The sequence below is a fragment of the Pleurodeles waltl genome, chromosome 4_2 (genome assembly GCF_031143425.1).
Source record: "Pleurodeles waltl isolate 20211129_DDA chromosome 4_2, aPleWal1.hap1.20221129, whole genome shotgun sequence".
Classification (NCBI taxonomy): Eukaryota; Metazoa; Chordata; class Amphibia; order Caudata; family Salamandridae; genus Pleurodeles; species Pleurodeles waltl.
The window spans coordinates 836,146,423-836,170,396 of NC_090443.1; the positions used below are offsets into that span (position 1 = coordinate 836,146,423).

The following is a 23,974-nucleotide window of genomic DNA, read 5'->3' on the forward strand; positions in this document are numbered from 1 at the left end:
GGTGGAGGTAAGTCCTTGCCTCCCCACGCCAGACTGCAAAGCTGTGTACTGCGTGATTAGCAGCTGCTCCGGCTCCTGTGCACTCTTCCAGGATTTCCTTTGTGCACAGCCTAGCCTGGGTCCCCCCGTCCTGCAGTGCACAACCTTCTGAGTTGTCCTCTGACGTCATGGGACCCCCTTTTGTAACACCCAGAAGACAGAGCACCATTTAAAAAAACAGAACCATAGAATAGACACCGCTCCACATTTAAAATACCACTCATCCCACACCTGCACATCATATACATCACACAAATATTTACTACACACATCAGACACCACCCGTCACCCACTCACATCAGAGCACCCACACCTCATCACCATTTTCTTTACCTTTCCCTGTCATCCACCACTACCATTTCCCACAAAAACATCCCTGCTTCCCAGACGATGAGTTGAGGGTCGTGGTGAACGAAATCATCAGAGTATAGCCACACCTATTTGGAGCCCAGGTCCAACAAACCTCTATTGCCGGGAAAATGGAAATGTGAAAAAGAATAGCCGACAGGGTGAATTCTGTAGGCACCTGTCCATGCAAAAGGAAGAACATCAAGAAGAATTGGAATGACCTCTGGGGGAACGTACGTTTCATGGCCGCCAGGCCACAGTTGGCAGTCCTCAATACTGGCAGTGTGCCCCCGCCTCCCCCCCCAATGTTCACATCATGGGAGGATCAGGACATCCTGCAGTCTGAGGGCTTGATAGGAATACCTGGGGGAGTGGAGTCTTGTAAGCCACAACTCTGAAAATGTCACCCTAAAGTTCTGTCTTGCATGCTCACTGATCAACTTTTGACATCTACACAGCCAACACACTCACCACCCTTGTGTCGAACTGTCCAGATACCCCTCGCTAGGATTCAACATGTCAAGTAAACTCACCTGGGGGCACAGTGTCCCAGAATGGCATGGGTAGTACAGGGACTGACCGCACTACAACTCCCAGCAGGCACTGTTCTACCACTAAGAACACCAGAACAGTGTACCATAATGAAAATAGCCTTGCATGTCAACTACACAATCAACTAGGTCTACCTGAATGATCCACAATTGTACAGTCCAGGGCAATGACAGCAATGCTATGGGCATCTGCCAGTACAACACCACCAACACACAGCTACAGCTGTGTCCTCTGCTAAAAAGGTGCTTTTGCCTCCCATCACCCATTGAAGTATACTCACCTGGGAGGAATACATATATTTGCAGTGTGCTGTAATAGGTGTAACCTGATAAAAAAAGGCCAGGTAGAATATTCACTCTTAAACCGATGGACAGATCAGTTTCCACTTTACATCCTGCAGCTGTGTGGTGACTCAATACTGAACTACTGCTAACTGGGAGGTAACATGAACAATATAAAGGTACATGGCAGACAAGATATGAGTCTATCAACAGACATCCAACTGCCAAGCTAATCTGATATCTTGCAGCAAGGTGTATGATATAGGATTTCTCTGGATCCCATATAGCTGTACCACAGATTTGAAAGCAGGTGTCACTATCATATAAGGGGATCAAGCAAAGCCTCTCTGTACATGGCTCAAATCATATCTACCTGTCAAAGTTTGTTACCACATGTTGCATTACAGTCTGTAACTTTCGTAACTTTCTGTTCCACTTCTTCAGCAGGTTACCTACCCATTGTGACAATGGAGAGGACATCTGAGACAGCCACTTCTCCCCTGGATGAAGCCGTCAGTGATGAGAACAACCCTGGATGTGAGGACATTGATGTCGACTGTGGTCCATTTGGGACACCTTGTCAGTCTACAACTGTCAGACTCTCCCTGCCTACATTGACTTCTCCCAGCACTGTTGCATCTACATCCCAAGCAGCCATTCACTTCCAAACCTGTGTTTCAGGGACAGTTACAGCCATCATGTGCCCCCCAGTACAGGTACTGGAGACACCACTAGAAAACCCTGAGAATGAAGGACATGGCACCAGTGGGAGTGGGCAAACTGTGCCAAGGGCACAGGTATACGGAGGTAGGGTGCATGGAATGGATGGTGTGAGCCAGTGGATAGAGGCTCCTAGGGATACAGCTGGCAAGGACACCACCTCCCAAGTCTTGGGAGCCTACCAACAGTACCAAGGCGTAAAGGGCCAGGTCTTGCAATGATGGAGGAGGACAAGCAGCTGCAGTGGGACAACCACCAGGAACTCATGAAAAAGTGGGAGGCTCACAGTGCCAACATGACCTCCCTAACAGGGGTGCTGAGAGACATTAATATCACCCTGAGTAGGTTATGTCAACAACAGCAGACCCCTTCCATTAGCCATTTAACATCAGCCCCTTCTACTTCTGTGGCAGCCACTGGAATGGAGGCTCTGCAAGGGAAAGACACCCCAGCCTCTGTAGCTGAAGAATCCCCTGCAAACATGGACATCCACCAAAACATCCAGGAGGAGCAGATGCCAAGTCTTCAACCACTGCCAGGAAGGGATTCTCTACTCATTAGTTCCCCCTGTGTGTCACAGATACACCATGTTGACTGTTTTACTACCACTCTCCTTTTTCCAATGCTACAAGGACACTGGACTTGAGACTCCAAATGTTGTAGCAGCTACCCTGATGATTACATCCACCAGGACTGAACCCTTCACTGTTTGCACTGTACGATTTGATCCCAATCCTAAAATTTACCTGTGCATTTCTTAACAAACACAACTAAACCATATATAATTTTTAGAATCATTTTTAAGCTATAGTGAATAGTTAACACTGAAATTTGTTGCTTACACATGATATTCACATATGTACCAATTCTGTTAAGCCCTATCTCACATGTACTGCCGAATCTGGGTTAGATTAATGTACAATGATACAAATTGGCACACTCTTATTCCGATTTATTGCACCTACCTGCGCATAGACAAAGACAACATGACAAAGATCACAGAGTGCAGTACAGCTTCACAATTCAATGCTTCAGCATAGGTTTAGAATAACAAGCAACCCACAGACTAATGAAGTTAGGGACATGTCAGTCTTGGTCTATCCAAGTATGCAAACAGATTGGTTCAATGTGTCATCAGCTAAAGCCTTATCACGCACCTATACCATACCTCCCAAATTACCATACCCCATAAAACAGACAGAGGTCAGTACAACTGTCCCCAGTCATGGAACCTTCCACGTACCATGGTCAGGTACCTGTAGGCATGCTACTCACCTATGTCAGTCTTAACACATATGCACAGTGGCCTGCAATGAGGAAACACAGTGACAGCTACACACCATTTCCATAGTATCATTGTCAAACCAATGAGAAGGGTGAGATTATGGACTGTACAGGATGACATGTGTCAGAGACACAGGATCACACACATGACACTATTGGACACAGATAACATGGCACACAGATCTATTGTGTGGAACAGAACACTACTATCCCTCTGTCCTGACAGTCTGGGCATGGAACTCGGACACCACCAATATCATGCCATACAGTACCTGGATCTATCCATGCTCACATCACATGTCAGACCTGCAAATCACACCTGCCTGTGACACAAAGCAGAATTGACCACATGAGGATGACCTTGTGAAGGAATCTGCAAAGTAAAAATGTAATACAAAAGGTTTAGGCAGATAATGGTAATGAAGACCTATAAAGACGTCCCAAATACAATTGTAACACTGATTGTACAGTGTAACAAACATGAACAAAGGACATCATCACAATAGTTACAACTCCATGTACAATTTTGCAGGCACACCTGAGAAATGTACTGCTAAGCAACTGATGAGCTGTCTGATGGTCATACAAAGACCCTTCTCAGGCATCTTTAAACCCCCCAATAGCCCACTGAGTCAAGTTTTTTTAAAGAACAACACATACCAACGGTCAGTTGAATTACTGATATATGAGCTCTGCCTGTATGTCTCCACCTTCATCCTCATCACAGTCATCCTCACTTAGCATTTCTGCATTCTCACCCGCTGGAATTGCTGAATCCCTCTCATCTGATATATATGGGATCCTACGTCTGAGGGCGAGGTCGTGGCGCATGCAGCAGGCAACAATGATTTTACACACTTTGGTGGGTGAGTAGAGGCTTATCAGTGCAACGAAATCTAGCCTTTAGTAGCCCATAAGCCTGCTCGAAAACGCGCCTTGTCCTTCCGTGGACATCATTGAAGCGAACTTCCCCTGGCATGGTTGGGTACCTCACTAGTGTCTATAACCAGGGATGGTTTGGGTAGCCAGAATCCCCTGTAGGGAATTGTTACATGTCTGCAAACATCAGTCTTGGACTTCCTTACGTTTGGCAGCAGACATAAGATACTGACACACATCACATATATGACTTACCAACCAGCCAGGCCCTCTCTGTGTCATCAGCAGTGGGATATTGCTGTTGATGAAGGCATCACAAACTGAACCATGGTACTTTGCATATACTTGGGAAATGTAGAGGGCCACCAAACAGACTACTTGGACATTAATGGACATTAATGGAGTGGAAGTTCTTCCTGTTCTGATACACCTGTTCACTGCTTTTTAGTGGGGAACCAATGCTACATGAGTACCATCAATGGCTCCCACCACATGTGGGATGTGTGCCAAAGCATACAAATCAACCTTCTCATGGGCCAAAGCTTCACGTTGTGGAAATTGGATGTAGCTGTCCAGGTGTTTTAACAGTGCAGAGAGGACATCCTTCAAGACCGAAGTGAACATAGCCTGTGACATCCCTGCAGTTAGGGCCATGGTATTTTGAAAGGATCATGTGGCAAGGAAGTGCAGCACTGACATGACTTGTACAATGGGTGGAATGCTATTGGGATGATGAATGGCAGGCATCAGATCTGTCTCCAACTGACGACAGAGATCCATGACTGTCTGCCTATCCCGGCAGTAGATCTGGATGACGTCTATCCTCCATGGGCTGCAGGTCTGCTGGTGGACGGTACACTGGAGGTTGTCTGACCCTTTTCATTCCAGGGTAACTAGATGAATGAATATTTGAAGGTATGTATATCAGTCCTTGTGTCCATTTTTAGTGTGAAAACACATATGTCACACATAATGCCTGGACATGCCATATCAAAAAGTTTAAACATGGTACACAGGATATACCTAGTGAAATAATGGCTTATGGCTGCAATGTCATCCCCTTTCATCAATTATGATTTGGAAATGGATACGCATGTCACTGAAAGTCTCTGTGACAATGGCATGCTTGCCATGTTTCACATATAATAGGGATAACTACCATCTATCCAATTTGCAGACTACGCCACAAATGATACATTACTCACATATCATCAATATTACATGTCTATGAATTTGGATTTTTATACATGGTTGCTCAAAGCCAGCACTGGCAACTTTGGTATTGAAAGTTTCTGACCTCGTGACACATCCTTAAATAAACTTTTCAGACCATCTAAGAACATTAAAATCGCAGCTGCCTAACCTACTATACTGGACATTAGGAAATGACCTACGTTCGCCGGAGGAAGTCTTCATGGCAGTAGGCGGATGCTACTGTGGTGGAAATTGCCATTGGAACACTTTGCTGCCTTCGGCAGTCTCGGGCCAATGGCGATGTCAGCCGGTGGTGACTGTCTCTTACGTGGCGGACGTGACCGCCATTTCATACTTCATCTCTCACTTGACTCATGACACTGCTGCCAGCAAGACCTCCACAACTTCAGCTGCTGTGTACCGCCTCTGGGAGCTCCTGCCTTCTCACCAGAGGAGCTGGAAAAGCTGGTGGAGGAGGTCCTACCCCTGTATGGACAGTTCTATGGTGCACCAGAGGAGCAGGTAAGTACACCATGTGCACAAATATGTCATTAGCACAACTATACTTTGTTATACTAAGCAAAGGCTGATAGGCAATGTTACTGATTGTGTCCTTTAAGTCTGTTGGGTGCCAAAGTTGTGATAGAATGGCATAAGTTCCTGGTCATGTACTTATGTTTGGTGACAGGTATTGAGTCCTGAGACATTGTGGAGAGTGTTTGATATATGTTCCTGACCCCCCTTGTGACTGTTGCACAAAGTAAGTGAAGTTCATATACCAGACTCCTCCGGAAATACCATATTTGCAAATGTGTTTGCTGTCTGGTCATATGAGATGACAATGAAGTGGTGCTGGAGATGCATGTTGTGTGTCTGTGTCCACCTCACATATAACCTGACTGTGTATGACTGCAGAGACCCAGCAGGGGATGTCCTCCCAATAAGGACGGGGTGTCCGCCGGTCCATGAATCCCCTAATGGCCCGCATTTTGGCGGTGGCCAACCCTGAGTTAGATGGGTGTTTGAAGGCCGCACATCAGACACAGGGGGGAGTAAATACAGAACTAACTCATGTTTGACCCACCCTTTACCAGGTGATTGAGTGAGGGAACAGTATGTTAGCTCTGACAATGTGGTAAGTGCAAAGTGTCACAGATCTCCTGTGTACACTTTGATGTACCGTAGCTATCTATAGCACTCATGTGTGCACACACCAGTGTATTTGGAAGCATGTTACTCAACTATGTTGTCCCCTCATTACAATAACATATTATGGTGCACATCTGACTTTGTCTTATGTGTACCAATATACTGCACTTTCTACACTGGTGATTGTACATACCCACCAACAGGTCAATACTCCCAATTTCATGGTGGTAAGGTGTGTAGGTCCTTGATTTCTGTCCTCTGTAATGGCTCAAGATTCCTGTCCATATGCAACTGAGGCCCATATTTATACTTTTTGACGCAAACCTGCGCTAGCGCAGGTTTGCGTCAAAAAGATTAACGTCGGCTACCACCATCCCTACGCGCCAGCGGGGCATCATATTTATGGAATGACGCTAGCCGGCACTGAGGCCTGGTTAGCGTCAAAATAAATGACGCTAAACGGGCAGTGGAGGCATAGGGAAGACTGGGGGTTGTGTGTGAAAGAATGGTGCAAGTCAGATTAGCTTCAAAAATATTGATGCTAACCTGACTAGCAGCATTTTATGACGCACAACCCCCATGGAAATGACTCCTGTCTTAAAAAAGACAGGAGTCATGCCCCCCTGCCCAATGGCCATGTCACAGTTAATGAAATCAAGGATGTGATGAGTTTGATTATTAATAGTAACTGATCTGGATTTAGAAAGGCCCAGTTTGCAGACAGTTCTCATGTTGTTTACGCCATTTGGTGCTCCTGTAATCAAACCTATATAGGCAGTACCACCCGTTCTTTAAAAACCAGGATACAAGAACATTACTGGAACATACAGAAGTCAGACATAAAAGCACCATTAGTTGAACACTTTATCCAATTTCACTACCACCAACGTACTTTTACTTTCAGTGGTCTCCGACGAATTACGTCATCCCCAAGAGGCCGTAACGCACTTCTACGTTTATGCCAGGAGGAAAGCCGTCTCATAATTAAATATGATACAGTTAAAAATGGACTCAACAAAGATCATGAGTGGCATTTTTGGTTAATGTAATCTGTGATTGTTTTCGCATTTATTGAATACTTAGTCTTGGTCAGGTATGGCCTTCTCTCAGATTTTCACAACATTTTGCCATATACTCAATGTGATTATGTTTCCTTGGCGAATGTGCTTTTAGGTTTTCTGATTTTATGTTTCTTTTGCTTTTATTTTAACTCCCCGCTAGTAATATCCTAGCTGTGTTACTCAGATCACCTGCATAATTCATCCTCGATTAAGTCTAGACAATTTTTACCATGAAGGCATATCCAAAAGGGTTTTCCCTTTATCCCTGGTTATTTCCCCTATCCCCTTCTCACCTTTCTAACACTGTATAAACCTTTTCACCCCACTCTATATGACTTGATTATTCTTTCCACCTTTTATTCTTTCCTTACTATTGATTTGTTTTCACCCTTTGTTTTCACTTTTATTTTCCATTCATTTTCTATTTATTTTCCATTTATTTTCCATTTATTATTATTTGTATTTCTTATTTTTTAAGTTTTATTTTCCTATTTTCCATCTTATTTACAGTTTTATTCCCTTTCACCCCGTTTTCAATTTTTCTTAATTTTTTATTTAATTTTATTCTTATTTATTATTATTTTTCTATCCTTATCTACTATCGCTATATTGTCCTTATTCATTACCATTCATTCATTCTACATTTTACTTTTCCTTAAATAATCTTTTGCTCACACTACAAGATGGCAGCGTTGGTTGCCAGGGACCTAAGATGGCGCCACCCATCTTAGTAATAGGCAGTCCTTCTTCTCTCTTCTTACCTCGTCAACATCGTCGAGGTAGGACTACCATTTACTCCATCTTCGTCTTTGTACTTAAACGCAACTTCGGCGTCTTTGCGTCAGTCCCGTTTCTAATCACAGGGTCGGGCGCGATCTCCCGCACTCTCGGGCTTCATTCAGGTGAGCAATCTTGCACCACCTCACTTACTTTACCCATGCACATACTAGTTTGTTGTTGATTTACACAGCAATTTCCCCCCCTAGCACGGGGCTATAATTTAGCTCCATTTTGTTTTTTTCTTCTCTGTTTGTCATTTTTTCGTTAGTTTTTTCATTTTTTCGTTTTTCATTATAAAAGTTATACATTGTCTCTTCTGACTGCAGATTCGCTGTATTTGAAGGTTATTCCCTTTCTCTCAGATCTCAATCTCTAACACATTAAGGGCAAATGCCGTTAACATTTAAATTGATGATTATGTTACCCGTTTCACTACTGCTTTTTTCTGTATTTTTTCTAAAGGCAAATCATTTACAATGCTGGTTATAATGTATCCCTTGCAGATAATGATTATATCAATTCATATATACAACGACTGTCTCATATTGGTGAACTCTGTCTACAGGGTATGTCTGTTTTATAATCATACTTTCTTGTTCAAATATCATTAGCTTAATTATTATCTTTAACTAATTTTCTTTGCACATTCCGGGCAACTCTCCCATTTCTCCATTTGAATACATCTTTTCAATCACTCGGACTACCTATTGGTTTCATGGTCTGACTACTCACCCCTTAATTTTTCCTAATTCCGAAGGTTATGCTTATCACATCTTTTTAAGACTTCACCTGGCCTACTAACTGACTCACATTTTCCCTTAAATTATCCCTTTATTGTTTCAGAAGCTAATAAGTGTTTTATGTCTTGGATTGGATCCCAATTTTTATCTTATATTTCTTTCTCACCCTTCATCACCATTGTGCTCACGTATCTACTTTTCTTGGGACCAAGTGCATCTGAGAAACTAATATTCTGCACGTAATTCGAATTCTTTCACCTCTCGGTGTTGCTTCACCTAATATAATCTTTCTTCTCTACACCACTGAATCATCTTAGAATTGGATTCTATTTCTTTTCCAGCCTTGAGAAAGCCCCGGCTTATGCGCCTGATGGGGCGAAACACGTGTTGGCTGACCCTTATGTTACCTTACTGGATTCATTTCTGATGTCTTTTGTTTTGGAAATAAAACGTTTTCTTTACACAAAATAAACAAGCATAATTGGATCAACTACGACGTTCTTTGTACCTCTTGTTTACTTGAACTCACGGAACTTATGGCGTTTGGACCTTAAATTATGACTTAAATAAAGACTATCTCAGTGGGACTTTACCATTTTTCTGCACTTTATTTTCTCTCTGGAGGACTTGGGTCCTTGTCCCCCGGCAAAGTTCCCACACCAACCTAATGAACCAGGCATTCTACACAGGAAGATAGTGCCACTGGACCCTCTTCATCTTCTGGAGTTAGTTTTGCAAGTTACTTGATTTTAATATTGTTTGGCACTACTAAACTACTTTACCCACATTCAAGTCCAGAACTCCTCATTGAAGCATATATTTTACTTCTTAAGTTCTGAGTTAATTAACTTTGTTAGAAGCTTAGGCATTGCTGCTTACTTGGTAATATTCCAGGATCTCACAGCTATACTACTGTTACTAAGCCATTTTTTTTTTTTAATTAGGTCCAAGATTCTAACTACATAAGAGAAAGAAATATGTAGTGCCTTATGTGTGCCCCTCCACCCCCCTCATGGGGAGCCCACTGATGTGCACTGGAGGAATCAGAGACCGAACCCGAGCAAGAGGATACTTTCTTGGAGACCCACAGTAGAATCTCCATTGTTGAATAATTTGTGGCACCTGTTATGTGGACACAGAGTAAAATGTTTAGGTGACCCCAGTGACTACGATGGAATCTCTTCTTGTGCAGTGACATATACATAGTAGAGCAGAGACAGAGTAAAGTTTCCTGGTCTGAACCTGGTGAAATTGAGACCCAATGACACTATATTCCAAGAAGAGTGAGAAGTGATACAGGGTTTGCTCATCTTCCCAAACATCTATCCATTCAAAAGCAAAGTAATTAGTGTTTAACAGCACAACGCTGTTGAGATAATCACAAAAATAAATACCTGATACATAAAAAAGCTAGTCACTTATTTTTCAATCTGTGATGATTAACCTTAACTAGGTCACCATCAGAGTAATAACATTTAAGGTACTCTTGGTACTATCAGGGGTGTGGAATTCCTATAGCCCAACACCCAGGACATGTTGTTTGGGGGCAAAGACATGAATTTTGTTTTGTCCTTGGGACAGGTATGCCAAACCCTTTGGCTGCCCACTTATAGAGAAGGAAACTATCTGCAGTTGAAGTCATATTTGCATCTGTATGTTATTGCTGTGCAAACTTGTATTTATAGTTCATCAATGCAAAGCCTTTATTATTAGGGTGAGCGCTCTAAATAAACGTTGTAAGGTCACGCTGCGCTACTGACAGTGGTTCCAGTAAAAAATTTGTACACACACGCACGTTTTAAAGTTTAACAATATGAGGCTAAGTATAATACTCCCAGAATGCTCTCTCTTTAGATGCAAACTTTGCAAAAGCTTGTAAAAAAGATTGATGATCTTTGCTACCAAAATAAAATGTGCAGAAAAAAAATGCAAGTATAAAGAATGTTTTGGTAAATTACTGTGAAATTTTAGGTACTATTTCTTTGATGCATCATTTAATAAAATGTGTTGATGCATGCTTGTAATTATTTCCAAAAATATCCATAATGAAAAATTAGTGTATCCATTTTCATGTGTGTCTTTTTTAGGCATGGCTTTCGTAGCACTTTATTATTGTGGGAGCTGCCAGGCCCTCAACATTGTAACAAACATTGGCAAAAAGCAAAAAAAAAAATTTTGATCTGAAAAAGCACACATTGCCACAGCATTTCCTGGCACTGAACAAAACTACTTTGCGTGCCAATATGCCCTCCTTGTCGAAGAGCAGAATGCTATCGCTCACAGTACAGCCAGCTGATAGATAGATGGATAGAGAGAAACAACATTTTAATAAAAACAAAATGTCTTGGTTAATGCCAGACCTAATTATGGACCCAATTATTAAAGGAAGTCACAAAAGTGCACCCATGGTGTATGTCTTTGCATTAGCGTCTTTCCTGAATTCACAACAATTTAGAGAGGTAGACCAGGAAATCACACTCCTAGAAAATATTAGTGAACTGTATTTTAGCACAAGCAAATTTGCATGTGTAGATTTGCTCATACGAAAATATATTGTGTTAACAAGTTCACTTTCCCTCCAACCATTTTTTTGTTCAATCCTGGAAGAGCTTCTACTTCTGCCCTTATCAGGAGTAAATTTCAAACCTTTCACAGTATGAGATAATATTAGCGAACAGCTGGTGAAAATCCTTAAAACATGCAAGTTGGTAGGTTTGCACAGACTCAAAGGCATTCCAGCCCTAGAACTATTGCTTACTACTTCCTCCAGCCCTAATATTTAAATCTGCAGGCAAAATAAGGAAATTGCTATAGTAGGACTTGAAAATGCTAGTATTCAAGCCCTACAATAATATTAGCCCTGTTATAATCAGAGAGGATGTTATCAGAGCTCTTACATAATGAGATTGCTGCCGTAATCTGTTGCTGCTCCACATGGCACCAAAGGGAGAAGTAGATTTTTTTACAGGACAGGTAGATTTATGAAGCAACCTATCCCATGGATAAGTTCGTATTTTGTTAAATTCCACACCCTGTACAACTATACTGTCCCATGTTGTTCACCCCACTGCATGAGTCAGTGGTGGACACAGGAAGTAGCTAAACACGACCATGATGGTTTGGTTCGCTCTGCTATGGATCCTGCATCCCATGTGGAAGAGTGCCATTGCAGGGTAGCAATGTTCCCTGTGTCTCTGTTCTGCCAGGCAGCATAATTGCTGCTGTGCATTCTAAAATAATAGATTCAACATACCTCTGCACAGTACACTTTAGGTCTTTCACACAGCAACATTTCTGAACGGATGTAGAAAACACGGTGATGCCTTAGCTTATGTCTCAGTATCATAGTATATCAGTTTTGCCACCCAGCATTCAAGCTCTGTCACACACCACAGCAGTTTCTCAGCCCTTCCATACAGCAACATTTTAACTCTGCCACATTGCACGACAGTGCTACATTTTTTTTAAAAATAACTGTAATTGCTATACATTAGCTCTACCCAGCAACATCATTTCAGCTCTGCCATAGCCCAGCAACACCCAAGCACATCTACTCATTACAGCAAAACCTCAGCTCTGTAAATCCCAATTGTATCTCACAGCAATGCAAGACCTCGGCTCCACAGCACAGCAGTACTCTATTAAAGTCACCCGTGGTAACAGCACACCAGATTTGTACTAAACTAAACAGCAACCAAGCTCTGTCACTTGGTACATAGGCTACTCATTTCTGCTTAGGAGCAGACCTTTTCAGACACAAAGTACACCGGGTTCTTGGTTCTTAGCAAGCACAAACACCCCACCTAAGTGCACAACAGCTGCATTCATTATAGTACAACAGAACCCCAAACCCAAATGTGTAGCAGCACAACACATCCAACACCGAAGTAATCACGCCACATTCACGGGTATCTATTGTGGCTGCAGCAATGTGTGAAGGGCAATAATATTGGATAACATCACGACCTGCACAATGGACTAGCTTCAAGTTGGTTCTTACTGTCTCACCTAACTGCTGTTTTTTCAGACCTGACAAACTAATTGACAGGATTTAGTGAAGTGAGCAGGCTTTTGATGTTGAGCATAGACTCACTTGTCCAGAAAGCAAACACTTCACACTTAACCTGAAACGTCTTTCCAGCAGACACTGCGACGATTAATGCAGGTGTTCCTTAAATGATCTGCATCGTCTGGTTAAAAGCAACAGCTATAACCCCAGCTAGGGACAGAGTATAGCCAGGTGTTGGCCACAACAGGCAGATTCTAGCAATTTGAAATAATAACTTTGTTGTATTTGGGCATTAAAGACGTTACAATACTCAATTACGTAAGTTCAAACAATCAGTTAAAAAGCTTACAGGTGCAAAAAATTACTATCAATTAAACAACTGCCTGCTGTAAGTAGTACCATCAAATTAAGACACATGTCACCGGGTCAGAAGCCCCACCTTGATTCTAGGTCACGATTTAACACAGACAGTTCTCGGTGTCAAAAACAAAACCTCTGTTTTATTAGTTAGCTTCTCCCTTATGTGTGGTCCACTTATTATGTGTGTAAGCCAAGCCAGTCTGTCTTCCACTCGTTAATAGTCTTTTTCCTTTTTTTTTTCTTCTCCTCTGTGTCTCTTTCATGTCCTCCTTGTTTTGTAGTCCTTGTCCACTCTCCGGGATGATAAACCTCGGAAGTAAAGGACAAGGGGTCATGTACGGCGCTAGTACCCTAAGGGGGAATATTAGGGACGGGTGTTCGTGAGGGCCCCGGGGTTCACCAGTAGAGGAAACACCCGTGTTTTTGGCACGCTAGGTGCTTATACCTCTCCTTTTGCACGTACCAGGTTATGTCTCTGTCAACCCAATTATGCTCTTTTTGTTGAGTTTTTTCTGTGGAGCCCAAGAACATTCCACAGTTCCCCCGCATGCGCCCGATGCCACCACCTCCCCCCACACTCCCTGACGCACCCCCCTTCCTTTCCCCACCATCCCTTCCACCGTAACCGTACCTGTGAAAGCCACATTCCTGGAACATGGTGGGTATGTGCATCATATTGTTGTCTTTGTTGCTCTCTGTCTTCGTCCGCTAGGTTTCTCAACGTTCCTGTCCTGGTCTCTCTGTTCGCGCCTTCCTCCATGCTCATAGTTGCCTTCCGTCTGTCCTCTGCATTTGTCATCACGTTCTTAGCTGGTCTGGCTCCTAGTGCCACGGCTGGCCCCACCCCTCCTTTTTGTGTCCCTATGACCCGAACGTCCTCAGTACTTCCGGGTGACGGCCTTGCAGATATTCCCCCTGGAGCACTCTGTTGGTGCATGGTGGGATGATGTCATTTGTTGGCAGTCTTCAAAATCTCTAGAACAAAAAATTACTTTTTAAGAAAATTGAGTAAACACTCCCAAATAAGACAGTCTACATTGGACTGTGTAATTGTGTAAAAATTGTCCATGAGTGTGAGCATTTTGATAAAAGATACTTATACTTTATTCTAGAGAGCTGCTTCATAACTTTGTATACCTAATATACGAATTCTGAAAATTAAACAGGTAGGGCCCATAGGCATCCTATTTGTAAAGTGTCCCACCAAACCAAACAAGTCGAAATTCGGAGTGGCGGTTTTGCCATATTGGTCTTCCAATGGCAGCTTGAACCGCAGCGGTTGGCGGTCAACACAGTAATACACAACACCACATTGGATGCATTTGAAAACAACACAGGTTGACACACAGTCCCACAGTCAACACACCTGCAAAGCACACTATAAAACACAGACCTTCACACACCACAATACTTTGCAACTCCCACGCAAAATACACCATCCAGAGCTCCCACCAATACAAACTTTCCAATTAAACAGGCACCCCTCCATCCCTCACTCAGCACACATCCCACACCCTCAACACACCCACATCACACACATTTACATAACTCCGCTGTACATACTCCTCCTGTTTAACACCCAGCACCCACCTGGTTATTTTTTCTATCACCACCAAGTCACCCCAGAAAAATCCCCATTTCACACATGACGAGTTAAGAATCATGATTGATGAAATTATCAGAGTGGAACCACAACTATTTGGAGCTCATGTCCAGCAAACTACTATCGCTAGGAAAATAGAAATGCGGCAGAGGATTGTCGACAGAGTGAATCCTGTAGACAGCTCCCCGCGCATAAGGGTAGGAATCAGGAAGAGGTGGAACATCCTAAGGGGAAAGGTATGTTCCATGGTGTCCAGGCACCAGCTTGCAGTCCTGAAGACTGGAGGTGGTCCCCAACCTCCTCCTCTACAGCTCACATCATGGGTGGAGAAGGTGTTGGACATCCTGCATCCTCAGGGCTTGACAGGAATATCTGAGGGAGTGGAATAGGGTAAGTCACAACCACAAAAAGGGCACACAAATGTATTATCATGCATGCTCACTGACCACCCTTGGCCATCAGCCCAGTCACCACCTGTCCAAAGACCACTGTCTGCCATCTCACATGGGAACTAGACCCACCTGGGGGAATCATGTCTCCATATACTTGGTGTAGCACAGGGAAATTACTGCACCACAATTCCCAGCAGGCACTATACTACCATTAGTAAGAACTGAACTGTGTACCACACTTAAGATTACCATGTCCTGCAATTCCCTAGTGAACGCTACTGACCTGAGAGGAGGACAACTTTACAATGTGTGGGAGTAGGACAGGCACTGACAGGAATGCCAAGGCCAGGGGGCAAATGTAGTGTTACCCACCCCCAGCCAAAACTGAGTACCCCCATTCAAAACATCCTTCTATCCTAACTGCCCATTGACCTGTACTCACCTGACAGGAGGATAACTCTACACTGTCTTGGATGCAGAGAGTGATGTTGCGTAGGCTCTCATTATCCTAATGAGACTACTGGATTTTGAGCGGCAAGATTGTTCACAGTGTGGGGGACTGAGTCTGACCCACAGTGGATGACACTTGTCACTCTAAATACGGGTTTTGCTCCGGCTAACTAGCAGTGCCTCATCCCTCCCAAAGGGAAGAGACAATTGGGCAGCCGAGAGCATGACACCTTAGTACTTCTCAGGGAAGTCGTGGTCACTCAGGTCACAACTGATTCTCTCATTCACAGTACGGTCCCATATATAAATGACAAAGGCAGTTTAAGTTTTAGAAATTGGTTTAATAAAACAACTGCATTTTAGATAGCAAAGCATGAGCTGCAATAACCAGAACTATACAACACAGTAAGATTAAAATAGTAACGATGAGAGTGAAACACAAGGATAAGGCTATCATAGTGCTGCTACATTTATTCTCTCACTAAGTTATATTTCGAGCACAGCATGTGAAGCTCTAACCCTGCCTTTCAGGTTCCCCCGGGAGGACATCAACCCTCATACCTGAGCAAAGGCCTGTAATCTGCATCAGCATCTGCAACAGGGCATTCAGCATCTAGTTGTAGTTCCCTGGCTGGAATCTCCCTCTTAACGTGTATTAGGACTAGGAAGTGTTTTTATAACTAACACGCAGATGTTCTAAGAAAATGTCCCTACGTAAGGATGTGTATTTTCTACGAATACTGGAGACTAAACTTCTACTACGTTTACCGGCAATGTACCAGACTGTAGCCTTGACTGAAGCACAGGGCAACTAAGAATGCATTATTTGAGAACACAGTGCTGAACTAAGCTAAACAGTGTGATAGAAGAAATTAAAACAAGACCGTAAAAACTGGTTATTGTAAAATAACAGTGCGAAGCTGAATAAAATATATATAGGACAAACTGCACAGTGGCCTAGTATGTTAAACTAACGTGCATGAGGCTATATTTAAAATGGCTACACTACAGTGAAATGGTTAGTACTCATAGGAGGATCCTTTACTCACACCTCAACAACAGTACACTGTACATCTGCAAAAATATATTTACCTGGGAACACACACATGACGTGCACACACCTGGGAGACTCAAATTGAAAAACTGCACATACTACAGGGAGTCACATGACTACTGAGGCCAGGAGGCTTTTGTCTACCCAATCCAATTACCCAGTCCTCTCAGCAAATACTTGCTAGGAAAGTGCACTCACCTCAGAGGACGGACAGTGTGGACTGTGAGTTGTGATAAGAGTAACGTCTGAATAATTTAAAGGAGGGCCAGGCAAATCAGACCCAAACACTAGGCCACTGTCCATATGACATTGTGGCACAGTCCCTAAACCCACTAATGAACATGATACACCTGGGAGGGACAAAGATATAGATGGTACACCCTGTGATGAGGCAACACACCCAGATCCATCTGAAAATAGTGTAGACAGGAAGGACAGTTCAAAATGTCTGGAAAGAACTTCCTACACAAATCAAAGGCCCCAAATTGTGTCTGCTGTATGGCATTGGCAGCAGTCACATCCACAGTGCACTGGCCACAGGATGACAACTATCATATATCATCCAAGGTTCTGACAATGCCTGCATGACAAACAAATAGCTTTCAACATGACTCAAATAACATCCTGCCCAGCCAATGTCCTGCCTGCATTGCTGGCAAGATAGCAGTATATTACCATCCCTCGAACAGCTCATGATTCCAGACAAGCTGAGGCTAGGTCACTGAACAGGAATTGGCACGTGGAAACAATGTCAGCTCACTACAAATGACAATATGTGTACCTGTCACACAAGGGAAATTAGCAAATACAATGTGAACATGGCCCTAGCCCAATGTCACAGTCAACTATTTGAGGTAGAGGTCACAATACAACCACTAACATTGTCTCTCCACATCAACAGGTTGTGCTACTACCGACACCATAGAGGAGACTGCCACTACTTCCATGAATGAAGCCCTCAGGGAGGAGAACACTCCTGGACCGCTGGACGTTGAGGAAGGTTCTGGGCCATCCGGGCAACCTGGCCAGACCACACCGGTCAGCCTCAGCCTGACCACATCAACTCCTTCCAGCCCTGTGGAGTCACCCCCAGACCTGCGTACATACAACAGTCACCAACATCTTGTGCCTCCCAGTCTAGGTTCCTGAGTCACAACCTGCCTACCCTGACAATGATGGACCTGGAACCAGTGGAAGGAGGCAGGCTGCACCAAGGGCGCAGGCACATGGGGGTAGGGTGCATGGGAGGGATGATGTGGTACAGCAGTAAGAGGCTGCTGGTGATGCCCCTGGCCAGGATACCATCAGACAGGTTTTGGGAGCCTACCAACAGTCCCAAGGAATGATGGGCCAGGTACTGACCGAACTCAGGGAAATAATGGAGCTACAGAGGGATTTCAATCATGAGATGCAGGAACAGTGGGAGGCCCACAATTCTAACATAGCCTCCCTAACAGGTGTGCTGAGGGACATTAACAGTACACTGAGCATGGATAGGCAACAACATCCCACCCCTTCCTTTGGCGCATCCACACCAGGCCCTTCATCTGTGCCAGCCACTGGAAGGGCAGCCATGCCAGGGGAAGCACCCACCTCAAGCATCCATGCCTCTGTAGTTTCTGACCTCACCCCCACAAGCAGGGACTTCCAGCCAAGCATACAGGAGGTGCGGGTGGCAAGACACCAACCACTGCTAGCAAGTGAAAACTTCCTGATGTCACTCCTTTGTGTGTCACGAACTTACGCTGTTGACTGTTCCTTAACCACTTTCCATTTTCCATGGCAATGGAAGGACACTGGACTTTGGACCTCAAACTTTGTGGCCTCTACTCTATTGATTGCATCCACCATGACTGATCCCTTCACCTTATTAATGTTTGTTTATTTCCATTATCCCTATTGAGTTCTGTTGTAATGTAAATAAATAAACACGCCCATCACTAAAACACTGCCTACTACGCCTCTTTTTTTAACTGTCTGGAATGTTGAACGCTAATCACATGTAATGTACATGATTAAGACATAAGAACACAATGGATGGAGGGAGATGTCTCAGGTAGTGTCATGCTGAGGATGACTAGCAACAAAATGTCACAAGTGTCTGGTCACAGGAAACGTTTTATTGTACTGTATTGCACATAAGGTGTTAAGAATGTCTGCACAGTCATAGCCAAGAACGTCCTAGCCATATGGAGTCAGGCCAGATATCCTGTTACTACTATGCCCCAGACCACACCAAAAAGACTTGTAAGACCCTGTCCTGTAGACTAGCATAACAGAGTATGGGATGTTGTCTCCAATTTGACCCTTATCACAAACCAGGCCTGCCAACTTAACATACGCCATGGCACAGACAGAGAGCAGTACAACAGAGCCTGAGCCCCCCCCCCCATCAAAGCCCTTCCCATAACAATGAGCAAGCATCTAGTGGAATGTCACAAACCTGTTTCAGTGTTGTGGCACAGGCACACTGGCCCACAATGAGGAAACACTTTGACAGCCACTAACAGGTCTGTGCTCAGTGTCAACGCAATGTGAAGGTTGAAGGAATGGATTGCACAGAATGACGTTACGAGGCCACATGATCACACACTTGAGCCCATTGGCCCAACACAGCACAGCAAACAGGTCTATTGTGTAACTCAGAATTCCTGCCCTCCCACTATCCAGGCAGCCTGGGCATAGGACTCATACACCCCGAATCTGCGACCAACATTATCTGGATCAATCCATGTCCACTTCACATGTCAGACCAGCAACACCCACCTCCCAATGACACAACTCTGAAATGCCCACATGAGGAAGGCATGGTGAAGGCAACTGGAAGGAAAAAGTGACATACAAGGTGTTTAGGCAGGTAAAGGCAAACATAAGACACAAACCCTATTTCAAACTTCACTTGTTTCACTGACAGTGCAATGTGACTTCCCCAGACAAAGGAGATCAAACAAATGGATCCATGGTGGCAGCGGTCGTGTATGGCTGTCTGCAAGTGAGTGTCTCCCTTGTTACTGTCTCCCAGCTTGTTGGTGGTGGTTGGACCTCCACAGTTACATTGACGGTGTGCAACCTCATAATGGCTCTGGCAGAAATATGGTCTCTGCCAGCCTGTTTGTGCTTCCAGAAGAGCGCAGCGGTCTGTGCTGTCTGGCGGTGGTGGCAGACCACTGGCGGTCTTCTATTTGTTCGACTGCCAGACTCGTAATATGCCAGGCCGTTCGTGGTCAGACTGCCACCGCCAACATGGTGGTCCTCGTACCGCCATACCCGTAATCAGCCCCTTTCTGTTGTTCACACTGGATAGTTCCCTCTAGATTGCATCATCAATTGTATCGAGCTTTGTGGCCTTTAACTTAAAACATGTTTTTATAAATACCCCCAGGCTTGCGACTACCTGGCTCTTTAAACTGAATTCCAAGCAGATTTGGGCAGGTGGAGCCTTTTTTTGGGAAGCTACATACTTGTGCATAAATATTTGCAATTATTGTATCCAGAAATTTTCCCACTATCACAAAAAGCTTCAAACCAGTAGGTTATGGTTGCCAACAGCTTGGCATGTATTATTTTAACCATTGGCTGCAACGTAATTCCTCCGAATGTCCTATTGATATAGACGAAGGCCATCACCAGGGCATTTGCTTTTGATGTAATAGCCTACTTGTGAGTTTGAGCTTGCAGATTTCCTCGATTGTCAATGATAACTCCTAAATTATTTTATTCCAGTACTTTCTTAACTCACTCACCCGTGATATGGCACTTGCCTTCCTTCTTCACCTTCTTGCTAACCAGGAGACCTTTTGTTTTTTTCTGATTTATTTCATTTTGTTTATTCAAATAAATTTCGCCAATTTCTCGAGACGTCTCTGCAGACCAATTCAAGTTTTACTGAGTAGCAGAACGTCATCAGCATACAATAAACAAGATGTTGGCTGCCTCCCAGTTTTGGAGAAAGACAGTTTACCTTCTACAGCTTTGCTGGTAAGTCAGCTTTATATAAATTAAATAAGAGTGGCAGCAAGAGGACACAGGTGTTACAGATTTTAGGCACACCCATGTATTAGAATACAGTAACAAAATCCCTTTTAACAAAGTTGGTGGAATTCCCCGATGAGAGAGTTTTAGCCATAAGCTTTTTCTAGATCGTTGGTTCAATGCAGCGTTAAGGTCCACAAAACAAAGACATAGTAGGGATCACTCCGCAAAGGCTTGCTCCATTATTAAGGATAGGGCCATCAAGTTTGAAATTGTTTCCATGCCTAGCCAAAAGCAAGTTTGGTGCCTCATAATTATTTTTTGTTCTATCACACAGGAGAGCAGATCTTATAACAGGAGAGTTGCAAAACGTTTGGCGTCAGCATCTAAAAGGTTATCAACTGAAAATTCCCTTTAAATATTGGGTAAATAATCACTCCTCTTCAGGAGTCTGGGACGTCGTCCTGTTATAGGGTACAATTGTAAAGTGGAATTAATTTACCGGGCCAGAACTCAGGTATTTTTTCTATTTTGTTAACTATCTGCCAAAATTCATTTGAGTTCTTAGATTTGCTTGCTTCGAGGAGGTAAACCTAAAAATGATTTAGCTTCTGTGTTTTCGCAAACCACAGCTCCCTTTTATGTTTTCTCTAAGTTTTAACTTTATTCTCCTAGATTTTGTCCTCTAGTTTCCTTTGCAGCACGTGTAACTCATGGTTTCAGTCACTTTTCAAATATCTAATAAAGGAAGTAGGTCTTATCCTCTTGTGCCAAGTTTTATGTGGAGAACAAGCCCTTTTTGAAGTAGAATTAAGAAATTTCGCTAGAAGATTTTTGATAAATTGACTCCATTCATTCAATTGATCTCCCACCAATGTATTCCAGTGTTCAAGCAGTAACTTGCATACAGATATTGTAGGTTGTGCTAAAGTTGCAGTCCACTACAATCTATTGATTTTCAGAGTATACTTGAGCCAAAAATACTTTCGATTTTTGATGTGAGATAGTCTTGCTAGAAAGGTGTATGACGTGTGCAAATGATCACTTTCTGGTCTTTGATCGATTTTATATTTAGTAATATACAATGATATGCCTGCTGCGGTGTAATCTATAGTGGAGTTTGACTTTGTAGAGAGAGAGGTTGTAGCAGAGACTTTGCAGTTTGAAACACAATTACTGCATCCCCACATAAAATCTCTGCAGTTAGTCCTAAACAGAGCAAAGGGGGGCTCATTCCTAGGATCTGGCCAAGACCTCTTGGCTCTCGCATGTGAGCTGGTCTGATTCTGATAGCTCCCATTTGACTGTTTTTATAAACGCATTCCTCTATGGTCCTTTCCTTCACCTTCCTAAAGTGGATGCCTGAACGTGGGAAGCAACTCTCTACTAACATGGCTCCTGACTGAGGCTAGCATACATGACAACTTTTTTGAAGAGGAATGTGAGAGATATAACAAAAGTAATTAGAAGACTGCATTTCCCATATTGCCTTCTATTGACGAAGAGGCAACTTCTGGAGGGAGACAGCCAAAATAAAGCCATTTTTGGCATTAAACTTTGGGAGTCTCCCCCCTGAATTGGGTCTGATGCCATGTATGGGCTAGCCCTTTTGAGACATAAAGTAAAAACCAGTGCACCAGCAAACTGACTCTCGAACTACATCAGGAGTATTTACTGCAGCTCTGCTTCCTGCCCAGCAGTGGTAACAGCTTGGGTAATGCAAGCAGTTGAGATCCCCATGTAATGTGCACAACACTCAAGGGAAGGGATAACCAAAGAGCGGCCTGTGTTCCACGCTAACATGCCTGCATCTGTGCACCTCCATGACAAGGAGCACACCACAGTCTGATCTTCTACCTGCATCTGCAGTACTTACTGTGGCCCTGGCTCCCAATCTGTGGAGTGCAAAGTTAGGAGCTGATGCAGCCAAGCCACAGTTTGGGTCAGATACCCAGATCTGATACCTATAATACTGAGATGCCTCAGCTGGAGACTTGTGTCATGCTGAATTACTGTAGCATGGAAAGCTCCAAACAATGATACAAAAGCTTTGGAAGCCTGCTGTCACTCTTCATAAACATACAGTAACAAAGCTAATTGTTCTGACTTTTTTTAAGAGAAGTGTTCAGTAATGGCTGGATAAACATAACATTTTCTAGCATTCGCGTCAAGAATTTTCAATTCTATTGAGGACACGGAGGCGAGGATTATGTTTCCCTTTCATTTACCACAAAAACACAGCAGCAAATATATACTACAAGAAACAAAACTGCATTTCCCATGAACCAAGGTCACCCTCATAAGGACCCAACTATCAGGTACCATCCATATGTATAAAACCCTGAAAGTCCATAGTACTTCCACATTCTTTGCGAAATATAACTCGGTGTCATTTCAGTCAATCAATCAATCAAACAAATTTCTTAAGCGCTCTACTCACCCGGTAGGGTCTCAAGGCACAGGGGGGGGGGGAGGTTACTGCTCGAAAATCCATGTTTTGAGGTGCTTTCTGAAGGTTAGGAGGTCCTCGGTCTTACGTAGGTTGGTGGGGAGGGAGTTCCAGGTTTTGGCGTCGAGGTGGGAGAAGGATCTGCTGCCAGAGGTGGTGCATTGGATGCCTGGGACTGTAGCGAGGGCGAGGTCGGCGGAGCAGAGCTGTCAAGTTGGTTTGTGGAAGTTGATTGGTTCGTTGAGGTAGGCCGGTCTGGAGTCATGGAGGGATTTGTGAACGTGGACAAGGATTTTGAAAATGATCCTTTTGTTGATGGGCAGCCAGTATAGGGATCTGAGGTGGGCTGAGATGTGTTTGTGGTGAGGGAGGTTGAGGATGAGACGTGTGGCTGCGTTCTGGATGTGCCGGAGTTTTCTCTGAAGTTTGGCTGTGGTCCCTGCATAGAGGGCATTGCCGTAGTCCAGGCTGCTTCTTATGAGGGTGTGGGTGACCGTTCTTCTTGTTTCTAAAGGAATCAATTGGAAAGTCTTGCATAGCATGCAAAGGGTGTTGAAGCAGGAGGATGATATGGCGTTGATTTGCTGAGTCATGGAGAGAGATGAGTCCAGTATGATGCCGAGGTTGCGTTCGTGGGTGGTGGGGGTTGGGGGTGGTC

At 43.7% G+C, this 23,974-nt stretch overlaps 1 protein-coding gene and 1 long non-coding RNA gene across 2 annotated transcripts in view; both read left to right on the top strand.

Annotated features, from left to right (window-relative positions):
- Window positions 1-23,974, top strand: part of LOC138293369 (cytochrome P450 2J2-like) — a 296,940-nt gene that overhangs the window by 44,046 nt on the left and 228,920 nt on the right. The gene's annotated exons all lie outside the window — the stretch shown is intronic.
- LOC138293372 (uncharacterized) lies at window positions 1,682-18,841 on the top strand. The gene is made up of 2 exons (XR_011202982.1): window positions 1,682-5,819; window positions 17,797-18,841. It is a non-coding gene; the product is annotated as an uncharacterized lncRNA (long non-coding RNA).